Source organism: Polyodon spathula, chromosome 1 (assembly GCF_017654505.1).
Source record: "Polyodon spathula isolate WHYD16114869_AA chromosome 1, ASM1765450v1, whole genome shotgun sequence".
NCBI classification, from domain to species: domain Eukaryota; kingdom Metazoa; phylum Chordata; class Actinopteri; order Acipenseriformes; family Polyodontidae; genus Polyodon; species Polyodon spathula.
Window position 1 is genome coordinate 48,932 of NC_054534.1, and position 8,606 is coordinate 57,537.

The 8,606-nt window shown below is 34.2% G+C and overlaps 2 long non-coding RNA genes across 2 annotated transcripts; both read left to right on the forward strand.

The window, feature by feature from the left end:
* LOC121303984 lies at window positions 1-2,520 on the forward strand. Its single transcript, XR_005947899.1, has 4 exons — window positions 1-53; window positions 1,213-1,295; window positions 2,024-2,061; window positions 2,437-2,520. It is a non-coding gene; the product is annotated as an uncharacterized LOC121303984 (long non-coding RNA).
* A 791-nt stretch (window positions 2,521-3,311) lies between these two features.
* Window positions 3,312-4,937, forward strand: LOC121304025. The gene is made up of 2 exons (XR_005947906.1): window positions 3,312-3,421; window positions 4,269-4,937. It is a non-coding gene; the product is annotated as an uncharacterized LOC121304025 (long non-coding RNA).
* The last annotated feature ends 3,669 nt before the right edge of the window (window positions 4,938-8,606 follow it).

An 8,606-nucleotide genomic window follows, 5' to 3' on the forward strand; every position in this document is an offset into this window, starting at 1 on the left:
CAGAGCTGAACTAACCCAGTATCAAAAGAGATTTATTGAACTCTATGGTCAGGGTATGTATTTAGGCATCTGCTTTCTGTATGTTCCATTTTCTTGTTTAAATTGCTGGTTTGGGTCCAGTAGCATGCCGTCAAATTGTATCAGCTTTTTTGTTTTAAATGAATACAGACCTAAGAAATAATAAGGGTATCTTTATCTAGTGTTATTGCAATCTAATAAAACGTATGTAACATTACATAAACCCATTCTTTGATGGGGTGACTTCATAAAAAAAAGATACATTTTGAACTAGAAGTGTAATTTAAAACCAATGTGCTTTTATAATGTAAATCAATATGATCTGTGGAAGAATACGAGAAAAGGTTTGGCTTATATACTCTATATATACTATATACTGTTTGTGTAAATGTTCAAATGTGCCTTAAGAATCACTTAATTGTGATGAAACTTGGCACAAGCCTTCTTGAGGTTTTCATAATGTGTGTCATGGTGAGCTTGTTTTGCATGACTTCTGGGCTTTGGAATGGTTTTGATGACATTCTGCAGACTGGCAGTTGTGCAGAGGGGTGAATGCATTTACATTAAGGTAATGATGGCCCAGCAGAAGGTGCACACACAGGAGTTAAATCTCTGGAAAATAAAAATGGGTACAAATAAAAGTACATGTCACACGAATATTCATTACTGCTTAAATCAAAAGTGTTTTGGCAAAACAGCTGAAAATGTAATCTGCTTTTAATTTATTTTTTTCCACCAGCTGTGTGTAATTTTACATCAGCTTCACATATATCAGAAATAATTGTATGCATTTCTTGGTAAATGAGGCGTGAAAACTGTTTTATTTTTTATTTATTTATTTATTTTTTTTAAATATGTACATATCCTGTACATCAGAATATATTACTCCCTCCATTATCAAGCTTGTTGGAATATGTAGTATTTGTATATATGCATATATATTTTGTGGACTGTGCAGGTTTATCCTGTAAAGTTGCAATAGTACTGCACTTTTTTTTCCATTGTGGAACTTCACTTGTGCTGAACAGCCTCGCTGCTTTTTCCTTTTAAATTAGCAAGTCTGTTAGTTTTATATTGCTTTCTAGTATCTACATTTTGCACTGCGGCTGTCTGTTTTAATGCATTTGGGTGCAAGAAACATTATCTTGAACATGATTTACAACTCCGCTGAACTAAAATATTCTCATCTTTTAGTTGCAGCAACCCACAAAGAAACCAAACAGTTCTTCACCCTCTATAATACACTGGATGACAAAAAGGTGTTTCTGGAAAAAGAGGTAACTGGGGAAATGAAAGAGAATTGGTCCTTGGGCCAGGGTTTTCTTAAAGTTAATGGTTAATTAATTGTTTCTTCTGCTGTACCTTTATTTTTAATAATGCGGAACTCGTGTCATTGGTTCACGTGGGGATTTTGAATATATTTACTGTCTATTTGTAACGACACTCAATCATATAATTCTTTATTATAATGTAATTACATATTTAAATTGCCAGTGACATTTTGCTGTTGCTGTATTTAATCTTTAAGTGCTGCTTTACTGATACTACAGCAGAAATTGGATTTCCCACCATTGCATAATCTACCAGAAGCATTTCAATGACTTCGCTCAGCTGAGTTAAACAATGAAAGACACATTGTATAATAAGTTTAATACTTTGACCTTGAGTTTGGCTTGTTGATTTTAAACCTGTCAGAGGATGGTACAGCTGTGGTGGAAATACAAGTTTAAATATAACATAGCTTTTCCCATGGTAGACAATTTACATGATCCCAAATACTGCTAGTAAATACTGTAAGAGGGCAACTATGGTAATGGTGCTAAATTAATTGATATATACACACACACGCATACATACATACATACACACACACGTATATGTGTGTGTGTGTGTGTGTGTGTATATATATATATATATATATATATATATATATATATATATATATATATATATATATAATATTTGTTTTGTTTGTTTGTTTGTTGTTTTCTTTTTCCCCCTATAGGTTAATTTGCTGAACTCCATTCATGACAACTTTCTGCAGTACGTATTGGCGTTATGCTTTAACTATGTTCCTTACAGCCAAGCTAGAAAATACTTTTCGTCAGACAATAAGGATAGCTTAAGTGGTTTGATTAATGTTTTATGTTTGTTTTTTTGTTTTTTAAATTTGCATTTAATTATTTGTAGTATTCAAATGAGCATAGTTATGCAGTTAAACCTATACAGCTGAAAACACAATGTAATCCACTTCTTAATTCTTTGCATATTTTGTAATAATTTGTCCATCTGGGTGTGCTGAGCCTGTCAGACCAGTTGGAGCTGTAGAGTGCTATATTGTGATTCCTTCTGCAAATAATGTGCCTGGGTCAGTAATTTCTATCACTTATGTAAGTCTTAATGCATGTTATGTTCCAGAGCTATGGCATCTTCTGGAGCCCGAGAGCAATTTCTGCGACAGATGGAACAAATTGTTGAGGGAATTAAACAGAACAGAATTAAGGCAAGTTATCTTTATCTCTGTATCTATCTAATATACAACGCCCTGCTGTCTTGCACATTTTGACTGAAACTGTCAAAAGCATTTATATAAAATACTGTACTTATATGTAGATTGGGAGAAACGAGGAAGGGAAAAGACCAGTCGTGCAGCAGGGTTTTGGTGCTTGACTGAAGACTGTAACGAATCTGTGATGCATAGTCATTTACTCTTAGATACGAAGGCTGATCCTTCTACTTGTATGCAGTATTCTGAATCCCATTTTAAAGCATGTTGGGTAACGCTGGCAGTGAACTCTGAGTGATCAACCCGGTGGATATATTGTATGTCCTGTTCTCAATTCACGGATAGTATATACGACACAGAGGGAGTTTAGGACATGCAGTTTAACATGGGATATAAAATGATTAATTTAAAGTTTGTAAATGTAATTTGAAACTGCAGTGCAGGTTTTTAACTTCAGACAACATTGAGCAGCTTATGTATTTGGCCCATGTTTCACCACAAGGGTGTATATAATCACTTAAACTTACAACATCACATCCTATATGGCTGCACTTGACTTCTAATATTATAATGGCAATTTCTGTCCTTTATAGAAACACATGCAATGCTGCCTACAGGCAAGAAACTAGATTGCATTTGGACTACCCTGTCCCTTCGATGTTTATGACAAAAAAAGATTATACTTACAATTTATTGTGGAAAATGTGTAAGATTTGTAGTAGGTAATTGAGATATATATATATATATAATATATATATAATAATATATTATTAATTCTTCTAGATGGAGAAAAAGAAACAAGAAAATAAAATGAGGAGAGATCAGTTAAATGATGAGTATCTGGAATTATTAGAGAAACAACGGCTCTACTTTAAAACAGTGAAAGACTTTAAAGAGGTAAGATTACTTTTATATTAAATGGATATCACTTTCGTTATTGGCTGTGTAATGGTAGTAGACCTGTTGTAGGGGACCGTCTGTGTTAAAATACCAGGGCTTTGGAATGTTTTATTCTGTACAATCCATCAAATCCTTTTATTTAAGCTGGTATAATTAACTGAAAACACTCTCCTTTATTCTGGTTACCTGGGGATCCAGGGAGGGGTTAATAAGTCTTTGAATTGTTGTAAGCTTGGAAACAGTTATATTGATCTGCAGTGGGATTTGAATAGGACTCCAGGGTTAACAGCCCTGTTCTTGTAAAGAGTGCCATATAATCTTTATCCACAGTGTGAACTAAACCTAGGCTTGTAGTCTCCTCACTCCTCCTCACTGTCGAAGTGTTGGCTCAGCTCTGCCACACAGCTGCGTTTCAACATCCAGAAGTAGTCACAAATCACTAACTGATTCCTAGTTCTATACTGTGAATTAAATATGTAGATCTATTCAGTCATTTAATCAATCAAACAAACAAGCAAGGTTATAGTGTGTATATCTCTATGAGTTATCTGAAGGTTTTTAGTTTTTTTTATTTTATTTTGAAGGTTTTTAACATTAGTAAGTCTGTGTGTGGTAATATTGCATGACAGATTATTTTATTTTCACTCCAGCCTTGGTTCTAGTCATAGCTTGTAAGGCAGTGGCATTCTGGCTTAATTACAGTAACCTCAAACTTTTATCCAGCTGCATATTTTAGCAATCAGAGTGTTTGAAAACTGTTGGAGACTAATTTGAGACTATATAGCAATTAATAGACACTTTTACAGCACAGAATTTTTAATAACCTGTACGATTGTTTCCATAGGAGTGCCGGAAGAATGAAATGCTGCTTTCAAAGTTAAGAGCTAAGGGGGCATCCTAGACACCATTGTGAAATCAAAATATCCTTTTTTTCTTTTTTTTTTTTTTTTTGTGTAATCAAGACCTACTAATCTTAAATGGAAAGCCTTATGTGTTGCATCTAAGTCAAGTTCATCCACATTTTTGCAGTTTAAGCTACATGAAAGAAATTAAATATTTGCAAAAATGTGGTTAAATAAATTGACAAAGTTTTGACGAGATCCCGTTTAACAAAGTGTTTAAACTTAATGGATGAAATACATATTCTCTGTTTCTGTCTGTTCAGTTCTCATTTACAATTAATATAGAATATAGGTATAACAAAACATAATGTGGTTTTTAATCTATACATGTAGTACTATACATTTATGAACATACTAAACCCAGATATGTCAAGGAAACTTCTCCTTTTTATAAGTAATGTTTGTTTTTTTCATTACTTTTACATAATAGATGTCAAAGGTGTATGCAAATTTTTGTCATTTCATTATATTGTAGTGTATTGCATGTCTTATTTAACTCATTATATACTGTATGATTCTGTCTTCATCTTTAGCGGCTGTAGATAAACCTGACTGGAATATGTTAAAACCGTTGTGAACTGTAGGACAAAAATAAACAAGGTTGGAATGCATTGATTCATTATTTACTCAATGGAGAAATGTACATTGTTCTATAGAACATTTTCAAACAAGTACTCGTCTTGCTTTTAGTTTCTTCTATTGTTTTCCTTTTTTGCATTATCCCCATATCCCACTTTTACTTTACATAGATTTTTGTATCCCAAGACACACCCCTCAATAACTCAGTAAATTGCACATAATGAATCTAAGAAAAATCTGAAAGGTTGTATTATAATACTGATAATGTTCTTATTTGTATTATTCTAAGGTGTGTTGTAATAACTTGTATTTAAGTAACAAGAGCTCCACACAGATACTGCACATTGCATATCTCTGTAATGTGCTATCAAGCTGAATAATTTCCAATCTACTAAACGATGTTCACTATTCAACAATTTTATTTTAAACTATTTTATTACAAAGCATAATATATTTTAGAAGCTAAAAACCTGTGTATTTAATAAGATTTTTTTTTTTGGAGTATTTTTAAATCGGTCTCAATCAAAACATCTAATAGAAAAAAGCAGGAACCATTTTGTTATTGCATCTTGTTTTGATCTAAAACTACTTTTTGAACATATGCTCATCTTGCTGATGAAGGTAACTTAGATCAAAGTTAAGCTAGAGTGCTATTCTCTCTCCTCTATGTTTTGCTTAAAAGCTGTCTGTCACAAAGGATGTTATTGTCCTGGCATTCATTTAGGACCCTACACTGCTACATTGACCACCTGAGCCCTATTCTTAATCCACAAAGAACTGACGCTGCAGCATTTGAGATCCAAATAGTATGACGGGAATAAAAGAGAATACTTTTGAGCATGTTTGTGTACCATTATAAATTCACACGCTGAGTGCTTGGTGCAATGTTCAGCATGCTAATGATGGCATAACATGAATATAAATGTTATTTTATGTTGAGCAGCGTCTATTAATTTTCATTATGTTCTTTGGAGCAAGGAGCCTATTTGTTTGGTATGTTTTTAATCATAACTACTGCCTAAAGAAAAAAATCTGCTCTTCAGCAAAATTGCTGTGATTAACCATTTTATGGACATCTATTGAGAAATTCTGTACATACATATCAATGTGAGAAAATGATAGAGTTTAAAAGGCATTGGTGAGTATGAAGTTAAACGTGTATATGGTGGGTAAGGTAGTGCAAGGTTAGTGCTAATCAGGGTCCGTGAAACCACAAAACCACCAATATGATGTTCTAAGAGGTGATAAGTTACGTGACAGGGTAAATGAATAGGATTTCCCTGGTACGGATTACATTTTCACTGCAGTGCTTCTTTGTGACGACTGTTGATAAAGAAACCAATTCATTTAACTTGTGAACTATAGCTTTGCAATCGTGAATAGGACCCAATATAGGACCTAATATTTCACATAAAGAGCCATCTTTAATCCAAATGAAACGCAATGCAGAACTATTGCCCTATGTGTGAAGTTTTGTTTGGATCTCTTGGGTTTGCACACATCTTGCAGTGTTCTTCAACTTACATATGATAATTACTACAAACCCTGAAAATCTAAATAGAAGATGGATGTATTCTAATAGCATCCTGCATGAACTTACTAACAAAAGCCAAATGTTCCGTTATACCCCTTTTGAATATTTAAAAGCATATTTTGCATTTATTATCAGAGTTCTGTGGGTAATTTGCTTTGCATTTCCTCCCACATTATCAGGTGACTGGTCCTTGTGTCTCTTCCCTCAGATCTGCTACTGTAACAAAGATGTGCAATTTGAGCTTTGGGGAGCACAGAAAATAATTGCAAAACCTTTTCACAGCACTATTATGCAGATATAACCGTACAGAAGAGAAGATGGTATTGTATTTTTATTTTTATTTGGAGTACCTTAATAAAACTAATATTGCTGCTTCTCCTAAGCAGAGTAACACTTTTTTTTGTTGTTTTGTTTTTTTGTTTGTTTACCTCTGCTTCAGGTAATATTAGCATACGCGTACTTATTGGTAAAGCCAAAATGGCGTTGAAACAAAGTCCTTACTGACAAGGTATACATTCAACTGCTTACCTTTATATGGTCAAATGACACGTTTCCAAAACTATTTTCCAACCGTATCCACCTTAGAATGCTTCCTTTTAACTTGCTTCCTTGTACTAATCAGGACCGCTTTCAACTCCCTGGCCTGAAAGAACAGTTCAAGCGTAAAAAAAAAAAAAAAACAGAAAAAAGCACTAGAAGTACCTGCGAATTTAAAGCAGTATCTGATTAGGATCAAGAATGCACTGGATCCCCAAAGCGAATCCTTTCGAATATAACCCAAGTTTTAGAAACATGGCACGTATTCCTCTTAGTCGGCTTTTTCTTGTTTCATTCTTCCTGGTATTTACATTTAACGACCATAATGTGCGTTTCCCGTGTCCTAATCCAATCTCTCTGTACTGGTGCTTGGATTCTGTATGCATAAACGTGTTTCTCTCCGGGCACCTGAAACAGAGATGTTTTGATAGCAAGGTCAAACCCCGCCTCTTGTTTATTCTGAGCAGTCCTGCTACCAAGCCGCTTCCACACATATACACCAAGTCATGCGGTTTGGTAAGGGAGGAGTTTATCTGCAATGTCGAGTCACGTAGCTGTTGTAATGATTGCGTAGCCCGCAAACGTAGAAGTTGTACAGTTCCTTACTTCCCCGCTGGACAGTTCATACCTGGTCGCAGGTGTGCGCACTGAGAAGCGTTTTGAACTGGTGATGTTAAACTTGCAAGTTTGTTTTCAAAATGGTGTTATACACTGGTGAAAACACATTAACAGCAGTCCTTTGAGTAATCAACTACAACTACACTATATCTAGAGAGCAAATATTACGCTAATACTTCAAGAGCCCATTCCCAGTGCAACAACCACGGGGCTTCCTCGTCTCGTCTTCTCCTATTTAGTTATTTTCCACTCCAGAGATTTTGTCTTAAGTATATCAGAACTTGCAATTAATATACCCTTGAAGAGTTCTAAGGACAATTAAAGAAGAAGGGGGGGGGGGGGGGGGGAGCCTCACACATGACGTTTCCTAATAAATGAATAAAAGTATAAGAAACTTTTTTTTATCAAATCAATTTTATCCATAAATCGTTATTTGTATTTCTGATCTAAGTACTCGAACATTGGTTAATCTTTTTTTCTTGTCGTATAAATTAACAGCTTCGGCTTTATTTCATTTATTTATTTATTTATGGATTTATTTTCATATAAATTTAAACTATTAAGGGCAGAGTTGTATGAGTTGTTTATCAACCAGAAAGTCAGCATCTTAACCCTATGCAAAAGAGCCAGACTCATCTGCATTTGCAGTTGTATAACTTTTAATCCAATCTTATCTCACTGGCAAGGGACAGCATCTGTAACATTATTACATTACACGACACTGTATGTTACACCTACACAAGAAAGGAGAACATATATTTCTCAGATTATTTATAGTGTTTACCATCTGATGCTTCTCCAATGTTTCTCCAATATTTCGTTTTTTTTGTGTTTTTTTTTTTTTTTTATAAGTTTGTGTTTACTTGGCTTTGAACTTGTTTGGAGAAGACAATGTTACATTTCAACTCTGTTAGCAACACTATGCACTGTATGGACACAGAGAGTAGGTGTGGTTAATAGAGTTGAGAAGTCACATTGTTGCAAGATTCAAATGGAATGTGAAAGCTGTTCA